At 43.9% G+C, this 16,894-nt stretch overlaps 1 protein-coding gene and 1 long non-coding RNA gene across 6 annotated transcripts in view; one reads left to right on the top strand and one right to left on the bottom strand.

The window, feature by feature from the left end:
- The window catches only part of LOC308466833, a 75,803-nt gene extending 74,957 nt beyond the window's left edge, over window positions 1–846 (bottom strand). Inside the window, exon 1 of the long non-coding RNA XR_013980996.1 lies at window positions 707–846. This is a non-coding gene — a long non-coding RNA (uncharacterized lncRNA). The remainder of the gene's footprint in view (window positions 1–706) is intronic.
- FREM1 (FRAS1 related extracellular matrix 1) overlaps window positions 1–16,894 on the top strand; it is a gene marked incomplete at its 5' end in the record, with an annotated part of 715,053 nt that overhangs the window by 365,451 nt on the left and 332,708 nt on the right. The gene's annotated exons all lie outside the window — the stretch shown is intronic.

The following is a 16,894-nucleotide window of genomic DNA, read 5'->3' as shown; positions in this document are numbered from 1 at the left end:
GTGCTCTGGTCCATGGGGTCACAAAGAGTCGGACACAACTAAACGACTAAACAACAACAACAAGAACAATGTCTGTATATATGCGTGCATGTACATGTGTGCCACTCACTTTGCAATAATCAAAAGGCATAGGGGCTAAAGGGAACTCCACTCTGCTGCCCTACCATGTACAAAAAAAATAACTGATTGGAGTGTTTGAACTGCCCTCTAATGCCTAGAACTTGAAAAGGCAATTGCCCTGGCTTCCAGCTCCATCTCCTGCCTTTTAATCCCTTTTCCCATACATGCTCCCTGGACTGCTTAGATTCAGGCATGTATGCTCAATCAAATGCATTTTCAAGATGTTACTTTCCTGTCACAGATCTTTTCTTTTCTTTTTTAAAAGCATGCATGCACGCACACAAACACGTTTCAATGTAAAAATTGGTTTAAAACAAGGATGAAGAAGCCCTTTGCTTGCTGGTATTCATAATACGCCTATTTGCTAATAAGCAGTAAAATGAAAGGGGTGGGGGGAAATGGAGCAGAGAAAGTACTAACATTCCATTGCCTGAGAACCAAAGCATGGAGAGTTAGTTTAGCATAGCTCTGGTCTCTGAAGGCTACTGTGCTCGGATTTCAAACTGCAGATTTACAGGCACAGCGTGCGGCTGTCTATGCCGCCTCCGAAAGCAAAGCCACGTAGCTCGATGCAAGTCAGCTGTACCTGCAGTCCAATGTTGTTGCGTGCCTCGAACTTTTTTGTTTTGTTTTATTTTTGGAAACGGGGACTGATTTCATCAGGGAAGCACACTGTCAAAAAAAAAAACAAAAACACAACCCAACACAATGGTGTTAAGTGAGCAGATATCAAACTGCGGATTACAAGAAGGAATGTTTGGTTTTGCAAAAGAAAGAGTGGGCAGGGCTTTGTGTGGTGGAAGGGACAGAGTCTTACAAGCTCCTCTCGTTCTCTGCACAGCACACAGCACACAGCACACTGCATGAGCCTCACTGGGAAAATTCAAATAAGCAGCTCTAGTAGCATAACGTGATTTGGCAAGAGTTTCGCCTCGGAGAGTGGTTGTGAGGTCCCCACAAGCTAACATATGCTTTGAGTAAACTGGAGCGTTCGAAGTCTGAGCTTCTAAATCTCTTGCTTTAATTTTTCTTTTCTTTTTCTTTTTTTAAGGAATGTCAGAAACCTAACCAAAAGTTGTTAGCTGTGGACAAAACAATGCATTGTGAAATGAGAGATCATCTTGAGGAAGAGGAGTGAGCGGGGTTGAGGAGCGGGGGGGGGGGGGGAGAGATACTTAAGTCTATCCTCTGCAAAGATAGGGAAGAAAGGGGAGTGGGAGGAGGGAGGAGGGAGTGAGAAAGATGTCTGCTTATGATTATGGGATGAACTTTGAACTTTTCCTATTGTTCCAGCCAAAGTCTTTTGAATGTTAATGTTTAAAGAAGTCTGTTATGATATTTTAAAGGGTGGACTGGAACAGGCATATCATTCTAGAAAGAAAAAAGAAAGAAAGAAAGAAAGAAAGAAAGAAAGAAAGAAAGAAAGAAAGGGATTTTTTAAAAGAAAGGACAGCAACAAGTTTTCACAATACACAAATGCATTTGGAGACATGCCTCCAAACACCCGTTGCCAACCCCGGAATGTGGAAACAAAGATCATCTTTTCATCTGCTGCGCTTTCCCACCTGACGAGTGGGATGGCAGTGCCTTACTGGGAAGTTCAGACATGCCCTCAAATTGGTCTGCATTCCTTTATTTCCTATTTTCTCCACCGTGCACATGATGACAGCCTCTCTTTTCTAAATCAGATTTAATTTAACAGTGTTAACTAATATCCACTCTTCTTTTAAAAAAAGAATTCATACCAGCTCTAGAACTTGCCAAGGCAGGAAAGGCCTTCTTAAAGGACAGGTGTCTAATGTTACTGGGGGGGGGGAACGGGACTAGCCAAGCAGCAAGGAAGCCTCCGTTTTCCCTGCCAGTAATGCGGCGCTCGACTCCCCCCCCCCAACCATCCTTACTCAGCTCTTACACACCCAAACACTTCACAAAGCAGAATTGAACTTCCCAGCAATCAGCTGAAGTGCAGGGAACTGTATCCTGTTCTCCAGCCGCAGGATTCAACTGCATCTCCACACACCCGTATGTGATGTCACATATGACATCAGGTGTGGAGCAGGTGGGTGTGGGGTTTTTTTTGGGGGGGGGGAGAGCTTCATGGGCCAAATGGGGGAAGCTTGGCAGGCTGAATTTAGCCAGTGGCCCTGATACTGAACTAGATGGGCCAACATAAGATCACTGGCGGAAGAAGAGGAGTGTGGGGGGAGCGCACCGCCGCCGGCAGTGCAATCCCGGTGGGGTGCCATCACGGCTGCCCCCGTGGTGCTGGGTGCCACGCCCCCGGGATGCGCGCCAGCCCCACCCCCGCCTACTCTCCGCCACTGCATATGATAGCTCCCGGTGTGATTTTGCTTCCAAGGTGACTGGCTCTTGATCATCCATGTTTGTGTATTTAGAAAGGAGAATAATACCTACCATTGGATATGTAGTAGTAGAAGTAGTAGTAGTAGTAGCAGCAGTAGTAGTAGTAGTAGTAATAACAATAATTTATTTATACCCCACCCTCCCCAGCCAGAGCTGGGCTCAGGGTGGCTAACACCAGTAAAAATACAATAAAAACATAATGGGGGGGGGCAATTTAAAATACAGGTTAAAAGTACAATTTAAAATGCCGCCTCATTTTAATAGTAGCCCATAGATCAAAACCATAGGGGGAGGGAAACATAAGAGTCAGACTGAGTCCAAACCAAAGGCCAGGCGGAACAACTCTGTCTTGCAGGCCCTGCCGAAAGATGTCAAGTCCTGCAGGGCCCTTGTCTCTTGTGACAGAGCGTTCCACCAAGGTGGGGGAAACTTTTCATGTAAAACTTGAAAGCAGGTCTTTGGATCCCGGCCCTCTTTTTGTGGGACTTGTGATGGTATAGCATTTTGAAAATTGCCTTTAAAGTAGCAAATTTGAAGGGTAGAGCAAAATACATCCATTGAATGTATCTATCTATCCAATCAATCAACACATTCTGGTTGGTAGCCTGCCTGTTCCTGCTGCTCTCACCTATTCCTGTTGCCCATAGGACTAGCAAATATTGAGAATTTCTAATAGTAGAAGTCACACTGTGGTAGTTCAGCCACTTTCTGGCTTTCCACAGCTCAAGATAAATTTCATTGATCTTCAGCTATACTCACCTGTATCCCCACTGTTACACCTATGGACATTTAAAATCTGATAAAATATTTAAAGTCAGGAAAAGAACCAGAATTCAAAGGTCTCCTTCCTGAAGTGCTAATGGTCAACTCACACTGAGCCCCTCTACTGGCTGACAGCTATGAAAAACCAATGAAGAATACTGGTAAGCTGGAGTAAACCTAAAATAATTCATATATACGGAAACTGGGTGAAACCTGGTAATTATCAGCCAATTCACTTATGATCAGTAATTAGTAAGATTTATGCTATAGACACACAAGTCATAAATTAAACAATTAGACTGAAGACTCAACTCAAATATCCTGGGTTTGGAACAGGTCGTTCTTAAGGAAGGAACCTCCATTGCCTCAATTTATCTCTCCTGGCAGAGGTCAATTGGTAGTCAAAGCCTTGGCACTTCCTCTTACAACTGGGTTGTAAGTTGCCTAGAGGTGAATTTTAGCTTTTGCTGATTTAAAGCCAGTCTTTGACATAGTCCCATGTGATTGTTTGTGGAAGAAACTAGAGAGGGCTGACAAATGGACAAATACCTGCTGTTTCTGATTAGGTGCTTCTACGCAATGACATCTTTGCAACTCAGATGTGGCCCAAGAGGTCAGCTTACAAAGAATATTGTTGCATCGGTGTGTCTGTGTCTCTCTGTGTAGGATGTTCGTACCAACTCCTCTTTTGTTTGATCTGCTCTTGCATGATCTGGTATTCAAGATCACATTCAGCTGAGATTCATGACCCTAAACTAGGAAGCACATACATTAGTATATTAGTGTGTGCAGAAGACGCTGTATTGTTGTCTACAGTAAAAGTCAGTCTTAGACTGGCTTTAAAGCAATCGTCTTTACACTACAACAGTGAAAAGTAGACTATAAATTATCATGGACCTAAAAACTTGGCTTTCTCCAGATGCAGATCCATTTCCAAGTGGTAGGTGGATGGTTATCTGTTGGAACAAGTGAGAGCCCTACTTGGAAATTATTTTTCACTCCCCCTTAATATATAAAAAGGTAAAAGGATGTGGGTGACGCTGTGGTCTAAACCACTGAGCCTCTTGGGCTTGCCAATCAAAAGGTCAGTGGTTCGAATCCCCGCTCCCATTGCTCTGTCCTAGCTCCTGCCAACCTAGCAGTTTGAAAGCATGCCAGTGCAAGTACATAAATATATACTGCTGTGGTGGGAAGGTGAACGGTGTTTCTTTGTGCTTTGGTTTCCATCACAGTGTCCCATTGTGCCAGAAGCGGTTTAGTCATGCTGGCCACATGACCCGGAAAGCTGTCTGTGGACAAACGCCAGCTCCCTTGGCCTGAAAGCGAGATGAGAGCCATACTCCATAGTCCAGGGGTCCTTTACCTTTACATGTATAGAAGGGGAGAACAGAATCCTCAAACTGGAGGAACATGGTCTTCTATCATATGAAGATGGGGGTTTCAGTTTTTGAAGGTTATGGTACATCCCTCAACCACTACGTAATGCTACCTATTCTCCCCTTCTGCTGCTGTTGTTGTTTTTTAAAGCAACAACTTACACCACATAAAATTAAGTTTTGGTAATATAAACAGTGTCATGTTTCTCCTTATTTTTGTTATCTACCTCAGAAGGGACCTGTTGCTTAAGGCTGGATTCAGATTTGGGTAACTGCTGGACTTTATATTTTCAAAAAAATGGGGGATCAGTCATTACTGACCTCTTTGTCTCTAGCAGTCCTAGGCACAACCTGCATAGCACCTAGCAGAGCGTAATGCAATTAAGTCAGCAACTTCTCATGTACTTCACTTTAAGGCTGTGACTAAATGTAGACTTGTGGCTTCAGTTAGTATCTAGGCAGGCTTTCTCTCCCACACAGCTTTCTCTGCATCTTCTCATCGTGTGTAATAGCAGCTGGATGGATGGATGATGGATGGATGAAAAAGGTCTTTGTGCAAAACAAGGGAGTGGTGGGCAGTGAGGCTGCTTGGTAAGCCAGTTGTCTTTAGTATTTTGCTATACAGTGGTACCTTGGTTCTCAAACTGAATCCATTCTGGAAGTCCATTCAAAAAAGAAAGCATTCCAAAACCAAGGCATGCTTTCCCATAGAAAGTAATGCAAAACAATTAATTCGTTCCAGACTTTTAAAAACAACCCCTAAAACAACAATTTAACATGAATTTTACTATCTAATGAGACCATTGATCCATAAAATGAAAGCAATAATCAATGTATTGTAGTATAAAATAAATAAGACAGTATTGTAGATAATAAAAAAGAAAATTATTATTTTTTCTTACCTGAACTGATGTTAGCCATTGTTTGGATGGGGGGGGGGGGGGCTTTTATCCATTTCTGCAGTCACACAATCAATCAATCAGTGGCTATACTGGGTTCCACACAAAAACAAATTCACCGAAAAAGCCTCAAAAACAAAAATGCAAAATAAATAGCAAAAACAAAAGCACCAAACATAATCCATTCCGGAAGTCCGTTTGACTTCTGAAATGTTTGGAAACCAAGGCGCAGCTTCTGATTGGTGCAGGTGCCCCAGAAACAAGAGCTGACCGCCGCATCGGACGTTCGGCTTCTGAAAAACGTTTGAAAGCCGCAACACTTACTTCTGGGTTTTCAGCGTTTGAGTACCAAGGCATTTGAGAACCAAGGTACCACTGTATGGTTTACGGGGAATCTTTCCTGCACTTCTGCTTCATCTGGAAGAGGGGAGTTGTAAGATTCTCCTGCCAGGGGCCACACAGATGACCCAACTATACAATGCAAGCTCTCTTACCCTGGGCAACCGGTCCTCTGCACAATCTTATCCAAATAATGAAGAAAATGTTATTGGTTCATTTTTTGTTGCACTCATCTAGGGAGCATGCATGATAGTTACCCCCTCCCTTTTAATATCCTCACTACATTTCTCTGTATAAGGTCTGGCTGAGAGAAGGGGCACTGACTTGGGTCCCAGGTGATGGGTGCCCAGCGCTTGTGCCCTGATGCCATTACATCACGCACCCCTGGAACTTGACAGCCAGTGTGGTGTAGTGGTTAAGAGCAGTGGACTCATAATCTGGTGAACCGGGTTCGCTTCCCCGCTCCTCCACATGCAGCTGCTGGGCAGTCACACTTCTCTGAAGTCTCTCAGCCTCACTCACCTCACAGAGTGTTTGTTGTGGGGGAGGAAGGAAAGGAGAATGCATACTTTGAGACTCCTTCGGGTAGTGATAAAGCGGGATATCAAATCCAAACAACTACTACTACTACTACTACTCTTCTTCTTCTTCTTCTTCTTCTTCTTCTTCTTCTTCTTCTTCTTCATCTTCCGGTGGCAACAGAAGTCAGTTTCCAAGGGCTCACAAGGCCTCAGACATGAATTCTGGTGCTTTGCAAGGCAACAGAACTTGTATCGGGAGCCCTACAGTGTGGGTGCTGAACACCCAGGGCCCCTTACAGTTGGCGACCCTGGCTGAGAGGTAGTGACTGCTCCAAGGTCACCCAGGGAGCTTCATAGGTTAGTGTGGATCTGAACCCGGGTCTTCTCAGTCCTGGTTTGATATAGTCCTGGCATGTAATGGCATATTGGTTTTTGTCATTCCCACATATGCACTATCATGTTGGGTTGAAGGATGCTTGAAAAATACGGCCTTTGTACGTTCTGATACCAGATGACCTGACCTGGACTAAGGTATAGTGTTTCTTCATCTGCTAATGTAACCCCTGGCAATCATCCCAGCACAATTTGGACTGTAACCATTTGCAGGGTTTCATGTGCTCTCTCTCTCTCTCTCTCTCTCTCTCTCTCTCTCTCTCTCCCCCACCCACCTCTCTCTGTGTGTTTCTTTTAAAATCCAGTGATCTTATTTGGTTGACAAACATTTTATTTTAAACACCAGCAGTCATTCTCACGGGCTAATGATGTAAGAATCTTTCCTCATTCAGTCCATAAACCAGAATTATTATTATTTTTTTGGAGGGGGGGGGTTAGTGCCATGCGAGGATAGCAGGACAGACACATTATTATTTTATTTGGCAAAGAAATACATTTCTTGGTTCAAAACTTGCACTGAAACATATTTAAGCTGTGTTATTTTGAAAGGAAATACTTTTCAAACATGTTTATTAAAGTGCACATTCTTCTGTGTGGAATATATATATATATATATATAATCAGTCTAATGTAGAAACAGGACAGAACAGATTTATGGATCGACACATGTGAAAGCGATGCAGACTAAGAACAGACTGCTTCACCCATTTGTGGATAAGTTACTACTATATCTGTTTGTGTTTTCCTCCCCTCCCCAAAATGATTGTGGCACTTGCTGCTATGAAATATCTTAGATTAAGTTACAATCCGATGGTGAGGAATAATTAAAGTTGAAGATCAGATTTTATCAAATTTATTCATATGGTCATAGAAAATCCCTCTCTGAAATGGGTAACAGACCCCAAACAAGATGGAATGTTACAGATAGCATGAAGCATAATACAAGACGTACAAAACTATACATCCAGCCCAAACTCACTCTGGGATTATCTGTGCTCTTGTTTCGATTACATTTTTTAAAAAATAAAAAATAAAGGCTACCCTTCTAGTAACAGACTCATCTTTTCCTTTCATGCAGAATTATAACAGAACACCCATCAGTCTACCAGATAAATGCTCAAATCTGCCTCAAGATTTGGAAGTGCCCTCCCCTACCCAGAGGCGGAACTAGCTGCTCTGGCACCCGGAACGGCGCACATGCTGTGCACCTAGGAAGCAGGGCTAGCTGCCTGTGGGGGTGGGGCTAGCAGCCTGTGGGGGCAGGACGAGCATCCCAGGGGGGCATCACCTGCCTCAAGCATCCTGGGGGTGGGGCGCTGATGTCAGCCCCCCAAGTAGGACCCTGGCAGAGACATATGCCCGATTGGCATGTTCTCTCCCTCCTGGTCTTTTGTTCACGAGCTTCAAAAGCTTTCTTCTGCCCGAACATCACAGCAACCAATGCCAACCGACACTGGCACACTTAGAGATCCGCAGAGTTTTCGCATCATGCACGTAACAGACCTCAGCAACTCAGCATTTTGGCTAATCTACTTTCTTTACATATAAACACACACAGAGCACTGCAACATGGCTCCCTCTCTCTCTAGCATCAGACAGCAAAGAGAAAAAGAACAAAGGACAATAGTCCCACTTCACGGAACACTGTAACACAAACATCCTGTCTTCGTCACTTCCCACTCTGTGGAGTCAAAACATACACCGTCATGTGAAAGACAACAATCCTATGACTGCAATCACGGAGCAGGAATTCTAACAGGGATGACACCCGCGGCTGACCGCACCCACCGCACACCCCCTTCCTCTGCTAGTGCCCTTACCCATTGAAGCATTCCAAAATGTCAGTCGCCTCCGCACCATATATTTAAAGCCCTTGGCTTCCACCAAACCATCATGGGAACTGTCGTTTACCCATCACACGGCTACAATTCCCAGCCCCCTTAACAAACCACAGTTCTTGGGGTTCTTTAATGGAAGCCATGTGCTTTAAATAGAAACATAGAAATGTAGAGTTGGGTCCCTAAGGATCATCTCTGTCCCACCCCCGACAATGCAGGAATATGCAGCTGTCCCATATGGCGTGGATGGGTTCTTGTCAGAAAACCCCCTTGTACCTCTGTCAGTCCCACCCCCATCCCCAAATAGCAACTCCAAATAACAGCTGGGCTACAGTCTTGGCCTTATGGAAGTGGAGACCAACTGTACTTTTAGTATTTAAAAAAGAAGTATAGCCTGGGAGGCATTAGAGGCCATGGCCGTAGACTGCTTTAAGTAGTTTGTATATATCGAGGTAAAGGTAAAAATGTAAAGGACCCCTGGACAGGTCATGTGGCCAGCATGACTAAACCGCTTCTGGCGCAACAGAACATCAGGACGGAAACCAGAGCGCACGGAAATGCTGTTTACCTTCCTGCCACAGTGGTACCTATTTATCTACTTGCACTGGCGTGCTTTTGAATTGCTAGGTTGGCAGGAGCTGGGACAGAGCAATGGGAGCTTCCTGCATCGTGGGGATTTGAACCACCAACCTTCTGATCCACAATCTAAATGCACACAAATGGTCTCTCCTCTCCACCCTTTCTGGTTTAGTGCTAGAGTCATTGGAGGGATGATTCTAGCTGGACGCAACACTGATGTCTGTAACACAAGTAAGGTAAAAAGGTAAAGTACCCCTGGATGGTTAAGTCCAGTCAAAGGTGACTTTGGGGTGCAGCACTCATCTCGCTTTAGGTCAAGGAAGCCGGTGTTTGTCCAGAGACAGCTTTCCAGGTCATGTGGCCAGCATGACTAAACTGCTTCTGAAGCAACCGAACACCATGACGGAAACCAGAGCACAGGGAAACACTGTTTACCTTCCTGCCACAGCAGTACCTATTTATCTACTTGCACTGGTGTGCTTTCAAACTGCTAGGTTGACAAGGACAGAGCAATGGGAGCTCACCTCGTTATGGGGATTCGAACTGCCGACCTTCCGATCGGCAAGCCCAAGAGGCTCAGTGGTTTAGACCACAGCACCACCCAGTACCCTATACATGACAAGCAGCCCAGATATTCAAATGTTTAGAAGTTAAAGTGTGCATAGACATAAAATGCTATTCAGAAATGGAGTATATTGAAAGAGGTGAAGTGTGATATGCAACAAGATGCATGAGATGGAACCTAGCCAGTAATACATGTAGAATATGTACTCATAGACTCTTTCTGCTTCTTTTCACCCCAGTGTGTTCTTCTAGAAAGCACAGTGTTCTCTTTGCAGGCCTCCTTCCATCCAGAATATTCTAATTCTAATCACAACAGCTGTACTCTGTGCCAGCAAAAACAGCCAGGAACGGTTCATGAACCTGCCTGCTTTTTCATTTGTCAATAAACTTTGGGGCTTCTGTTCAGATCCATGACACTGTGTTTCTTCCTTCCAATGCCAAGGAAAACACAGTTAATTAAGGCGCCTATTCAGATTATATAAGTCTCAACACTTTAGCTGCACAACTCCCCATAGTATGGTTAATGTGCAAAATATCAAGTGGGGAAAAGGAACCAGAATTTAGACTTGATCTGCACTATTATTGTAGGTTGAATAATTATCAAGTGATTATTAAAACCTACCTAAAGATTAACCATTGTCAATTACATAGTGGCTAACCTCCCATAATTATATATTTTAGAATTGGTTGGCATTTATTTATTGGTCTTACACAGTGTTGTAGTTTATATGCCATGTCTTTTATAATATTGCCTATCCTCATTAAACACATTTTAATAGCCTTGTGTTATTTATATAAGACGAAATAACCATTGTAATTAATACGCTTTTGGGAACCTAAATTAAACATACATCCTAACAGCTATACTGTGTCACATAAAGTTAAACAAAATGCATATTAGACCATAGTGTAACTGTTACAGCATTTATACTGAATGGTGAGTCACATTTTACAAGTCATGTTTATGAAAAAGCCTCCCCAATGGGAAAACGTTTTACAATTAGGGATTCCAATTTAGTGGAGGCAAAATAGTGAAACCCCCAGTTCATCCGTGCAACAGGATACAGTGTTTTACAATTTAATACAGTGGACTTGATCCTGCCCAGAAGTAGTGCTGAGTGTTGCAAGGACCAATATAAATTGCCGGACGAAACATGATGAGTGAGAGACACAAAGACTGGGAAGGTGATCCATTGCTAATATGGTCCCTGGTTGGAGCCCAGAAAACAACATTGCCTTGGTGACAGGTAGGATGCAATCACAGACTCTTGCTTCCTCGTTTTATCCCAATGTGTTCTTACTTACTCTGCTGCTCATACACAATTTCACGGAGCTTCACCATTTCAAAACATCTTCTTTTCACAATGAACAAAGCTTACGGACGCTAAGATAAGACAAACATCATAATAATAATTTATTATTTATACCCTGCCCATCTGGTTGGGTTTCCCCAGCCACTCTGGGTGGCTTCCAACAAAATATTTAAAAACAATAGTCTGTCAAACATTAAAAAAACTTCCCTAAACAGGGCTGCCTTCAGATGTCTTCTAAAAGTTTGGTAGTTGTTTTTCTCTTTGACATCTGGTGGGAGGGCGTTCCACAGGGCGGGTGCCACTATCGAGAAGGCCCTCTGCCTGGTTCCCTGTAACCTCAATTCACACAGTGAGGGAACCGGCAGAAGTGGACCTCAGTGTCTGGGCTGAACGATGGGGGTGGAGATGCTCCTTCAGGTATACTGGACCAAATTCAATCTTCGGGTCTAAAAACCCAAGATAGCTTACAATAAATTTAAATTTGGAAACATTATATGAATATATATATATATACACAGAAACATCAAAAGAAAAGCAATTTTGAAAACAGTTTATAAAGCAACCAGCAAGTAAGGATAATAATATGAAGCCACGTCAACAAAACAGAAACATCTACAGAAGGTAATATGATAATAATATGAAGCCACGTCAACAAAACAGAAACATCTACAGAAGGTTAACTCAGTACTGTTTCTAGTCTGCATTTGTGGAAATAAAGTTTTTTAAAATGTAAAACCTTTGGCTGCTAATGCCCAACGAGAGGAGAAGTGGTTATGCCATCAAGACGAGACTCCAGTTTGTATTATTCCCTATATGACTCCTACTCCTGACAATCTGCTCCCACCTGTTGCCTGCTAATGTCTCCATCTCTCCTTAATCTCACCTGATATATCAATTTGCACATACGGCACAGGACACTATCCACCTTGGGTAACTCCCAATGAACTGCCATTACTTCAACCATTTCAGAAAGCACTTTGCTTCCACCTCCTTCCAGGGTCCTAGCTTAGGGAGCAAAAAGAGGGAAAGAATGGGGCACTTTTGATGTCCCATCTCTCCAATCCATGAGCAGCCTTTCAGGCTGGAAGAGGCTCTGGAAAGATGGAGAAAGGGGATCATTATCAAGCTCACTCCTGTCACACTCACACGCCTTTTTTATATCACTGCATTTACCACTTGGGGCAGCTTGTGACAGTCCAAGGCTGGTGCTATCTGGCAGTGGCATGCAGTCATTGGACATGGGGAACTAGACTTCTCCCCTAAATGTTCCCCTGGCATCTCTTTCCCAAATCCAGGCAGGTTCTGCCCGGCTTACTGAGGGAGGCACAATGCTCATGTGTGCAACATCATGTGCACTACATGCCCACCCAATTGCCCTCACAAGCTGGCGCCTTCTGGCCCTAATGGTTCCCCTACGAAAAATTTCACTGCACACCCTTGCTGTGCCACAGCAGTGGTGGATGGGATGGCAGAGAGGCAGGGGAAGAATGAAAAGAGGAGGCACGAAGAATTTGATGAGAGAAACTCGGGGAGGGCTGAACTAAGGGAAATGCATGTTGAGGTGAAAAGGCAGGGAAAGGTCAAAGGTTAAGGAATGAGTTGGAACCTCACCCCCTTCCAGAAAACCACCAACACCTCACCCGTGGAAATTAATAAGCATATAAATATGACAGGTTTTGTTAAATCATATAATCAAACGTTTGCATGAGTCATGTGATTATTATAATTTATCCCACCTGTAGCAACATTGCAGAGATTGGCTTTGAGTGTTGCAGATTCCTGGCCTCGTAATATTTCATTAATAAATGAGTCCATTGTTGCTCTTGAGATTATTTCGCAACTCACGCAAATAGGCCCTGTGTAGAGGTCTGGCGATGTCTGAAACCAAACATACGCAGAGCCCACAGTACTCAACAAGTAGCGGATGAGTAGCTTCATTTACTCTGGGGAAGCCCAGTTGCAAGTCAGGGCACATCACATTCAGCTTCATCAGAATTGTGGGCTGACCTCTGGCTCGCCTTTAAAGAAACAAATGTGGTTGTGTGGGCAGAAACTCAAAATAAGCCAACCCAAATTAGTTCCATGCAGCTTATGCTATCAAAAATTCAAAATCACTTCTCTGAATGAGCATGATTGAGCTAACTGAATTACAGCACTCCATCACAAGGCCAGAATTTTACCATGAACAAGTGAAATTACATCATTGGGCAATGACAGCCCCAGTAGTCTTTGCAGATCACATGAAGGCCAAAGTCGGCACAGTTCTCCTCGCACAACATTATCATAGCATGAATAGTGACAGTTGGGGAGAGTTAGAAAGTGGAATATGAATTCTTCTGCTTTCAATTGGAACATAAAAACAGCCCAGTTATACTCCCTCCCCCACTTTGAGGCATTTCAATATTTGGTGTCAATCTGAACATTCTGTTTTCTCCTTGCAAACATTTTTCATGTCTATTATCAAGCATCGTTCCTTTACTTTGTTTTAAGTGCTCCAGTGTACTCAAGTGTTGAATTGCTCTCTTGAAACTCGAGGATATGAAACACTTTTTAAAAGCCTATAAAGATGGTTCCTCTTTAATAACAGGAAGAAAAAAGAACTATTACAAGCTGAATTTGCTGCTGATGTAAAAAGCATTGACTCTCAGTGCAGCTACGCTGATTTACACCTGCGCAGAATCTGTGCTACAGAACTGAGGTTTCCCTACAAACACATACCCTAGGAACAGACTCCCCCCTAAACCACATTCCTGAATTTCAGTACTTAAAAGGGGAGGTAATGTTGCTCTAGAATCACTGAACCTGAAAAGAATGATCAGCAACAGACCCAGTGAGGTGCATTCTTTAGATTTATCTGATACAGCAGAGAAGCAGAGAAAGACCTTGGTTAATTACATATAAGCTAAAGACTAATATGTTGTATAGTTATCTTTCAAATAATATCCTATACATATTAGAGAAAATTGCCAAGGTTTTTCACACTCTAATATCACACCTAGGGCACAGGTATGGTTGGCTGATACAGACAGAGGCTGGTTCAGTGAGATGTATTGTTGAACTGATTGAAAACAATGGCCACAATTCCATCAAATCCAACATATATTTAAGTGGAAATGTGTCAAGTCACATTTGACATCAAAAGAGGAAACATCGAACAAAATATATGGAAACTGGTTAAAACTGAAAGCCAAAGGTTTGGGGGTTATTCAAAGCCACAATAATTGCATGGCAAGGGCCCAAACCCTCCCAGGAAGTGGAATAAAGACACATGAAATAGTATTTTTGGTTAATGGGCGAAAAAGGCCACAACTTTATTGGTTACAGAATGTGAGTGGTATTGGCTTAGGCACTGGAAACCACATGACTATATCTGACTCCTGCCTGTCTGCAGGAGTCTTGGAAGGGTTAATCACCAGTAGGGGGAGCCCTGCTGATGCACATCAACTAGGAACTCCCCCAGGGTCACCGCTAGGGGTCGTGCCATGGCCCTAGCCCCCCATCTGGGGCTTGGGATGAAGACCACGCCCCCCCAGGATTCCTCTAATGGAATACCCTTGAATTACGAGGGGTAGGCGATGGCCACTACCTCCCCTCACCTTCAACCTAATACTCCAATGCCTAACCGCCACTCGAGCCAAATGCTCGCCGCCAATACCCTCACTCCTGCAACCAATTCCTAATACCCTCAATCACGTTGGCCAACCACACATCGTTTCTCTGATTGGAAAGATGTATGCCATCTTCTCGGTATAGGGGCACGCCGCTGGCTATATGGAAACTGGTTAAAACTGAAAGCCAAAAATTTGGGGGTTATTCAAAGCCACAATAATAAAAGTTTGGCTGGAATATGTATCGCAGATCAGGAAATGTACCAAGAGGATGCCAATAAGTTTCAAGGAGCAGATCAGATTCAAGGAAGCTATGAGAGGCAAGGAGGTTTCCTTTAAAGAACGAGAAGAGGAAAACGAACACAAACTTACGCACACACAAAATTCAAGCAGACAATAAGGAATATTAAAAACATACTGTTAAAAGGATTTGGTTGTATCCAGCATTCTCTATCCAACAAAGCAATTCAATGCAACAGTTGCACTAGGGAAAGTTTGTTGTACTCAACTGACCCTCGCGTATGCTCCAACTATTTCTATTCAACAGCCCCACGAGTGGCAAAACACTGTGCCTATTTTGTCTTTCGGGGACTTTTGAAATGTTTACCTATTAGATTTCTACCTCTCTCAGGAGCTCTAGATATTAAATGTAGTATTTGAGGTGGGGATCATGCCACCAGTGCACATGGGCATCAGTGTGCAACTTTGGAAACGAAATGCCAATGTATTGCTTCCCTTTCATCTTCCCCAGTATCTCCTGCCCAGGTAGTTTGAGTTGCAGCCCTCCTGTAGCTATAATCACATCCATTGTAATATCCAAGTCTGTACTGAAAAAAATTTCCAAAGAGGAAGCTGGCAATATCAGTTTACTAGCATTCCCCACTTTAGAAGCCAGTGGACTATTGCAAATAATCGAACAGGTGGAGTGGGAAAGCAGGGGATGTTTGAGTGATGGTGCATGCACTGACAAGCCGGCGGTACCAATGTTGATCTGTGAATTAATATACGGAATTGCAGCTGAAAGTGCAATTGTAAACACTGGGTAACATGGAAGCATCATCTATGATGAATCAACTTTGGTGGCTCGTTCGCATATACAATATTTCTCTGAGTCTTGCAGAGTGATGCAGAGGTTTCACACTCAAAGCCCGAGTGATGAAGTAGACTCGACACACAAGACTTCCAAGACGACTCGTTGCTTGCAGATGGCAGCTATTCACAAGCAGTAGTATTTATGCATATCAAGTCCAATACAAGGCATTTCTCCCCCTTGAGCCCAAGAGCTGGTCTTTTTTTGCTTCTTGCTTCAAAGCCTCCTTCGTAGCAGGGCTGAAGTTATCAGTCCATTGCTTGCTTGTCCTCACAAACTGTTCACAATCAGCAAACAACAGCAAAACGACCAGTCCACCTCCAACTTCCACCTGTCCTCTCTAAGACACAGAGGCGCTCACTTTTAAAGGGAGTTAACAAATTTAATTCAGTGTTTCTGGGACCTCAGTTGGAGTCACAAGGTTTTGCAGCTGTTGCATTACATGACATAGGTTTCCCCACTGGCGGAGGAAGAGGGGGGCAGGGGAGCGCACCACTCCCGGGACCACAATCCCAGTGGGGTGCCATCGCGGCTGCCCCACCCCCCGCTGGGTGCCACACCCCTGCAGGCGGTGTGCCACACCCCCAGGACATGCACCACGGCCCCAGGACGCGTGCCAGCCATGCCCCTGCCTGCTCTCCACCCCTGGTACCGGAGCATGAAGCTCCACCACTGGGTCCCCCCCATACAATTTATTCTTTATAAAATTCATTTTCTCACAAATACAGTACAAAATACTAGCATATACAAATCATCAGTCATTGACTAAAGAAATGCTTGCTTGATCAAATACTTCAGGCTGCTCCTGATGAAGCGCCCATGTGCTCGGTGAATTGGTGGGACCAGAGTGGCCAGCCAAGCCCCCAGCCATTGGTATGCCCCCTCCAGCCATGTCCATCAATAGCAGGGCATTCAGCTGAATGTGGGAAAGGGCTGTTTGTGCAAAGTCAGCAATAGGCATGGACACTCTTGTTGGAAGAGGGTGTTATGGAAGCAGACTTACACAATAGGCTCATCAGCACAAAACCTGGGTGCCAAAGAGGCATGCAGAATTAGCTTTAACCAAATGAACTCTCTGCCCCCTTGAGGGGAAGCATTTAGCTATGGTACATGTAATCTTTTTTAAAC

Source organism: Podarcis pityusensis, assembly GCF_964106645.2.
Source record: "Podarcis pityusensis genome assembly, chromosome: 17".
Taxonomy (NCBI): domain Eukaryota; kingdom Metazoa; phylum Chordata; class Lepidosauria; order Squamata; family Lacertidae; genus Podarcis; species Podarcis pityusensis.
Note: the sequence above shows the minus strand (reverse complement) of the source record. Positions and strands in the feature narration are given on the sequence as shown.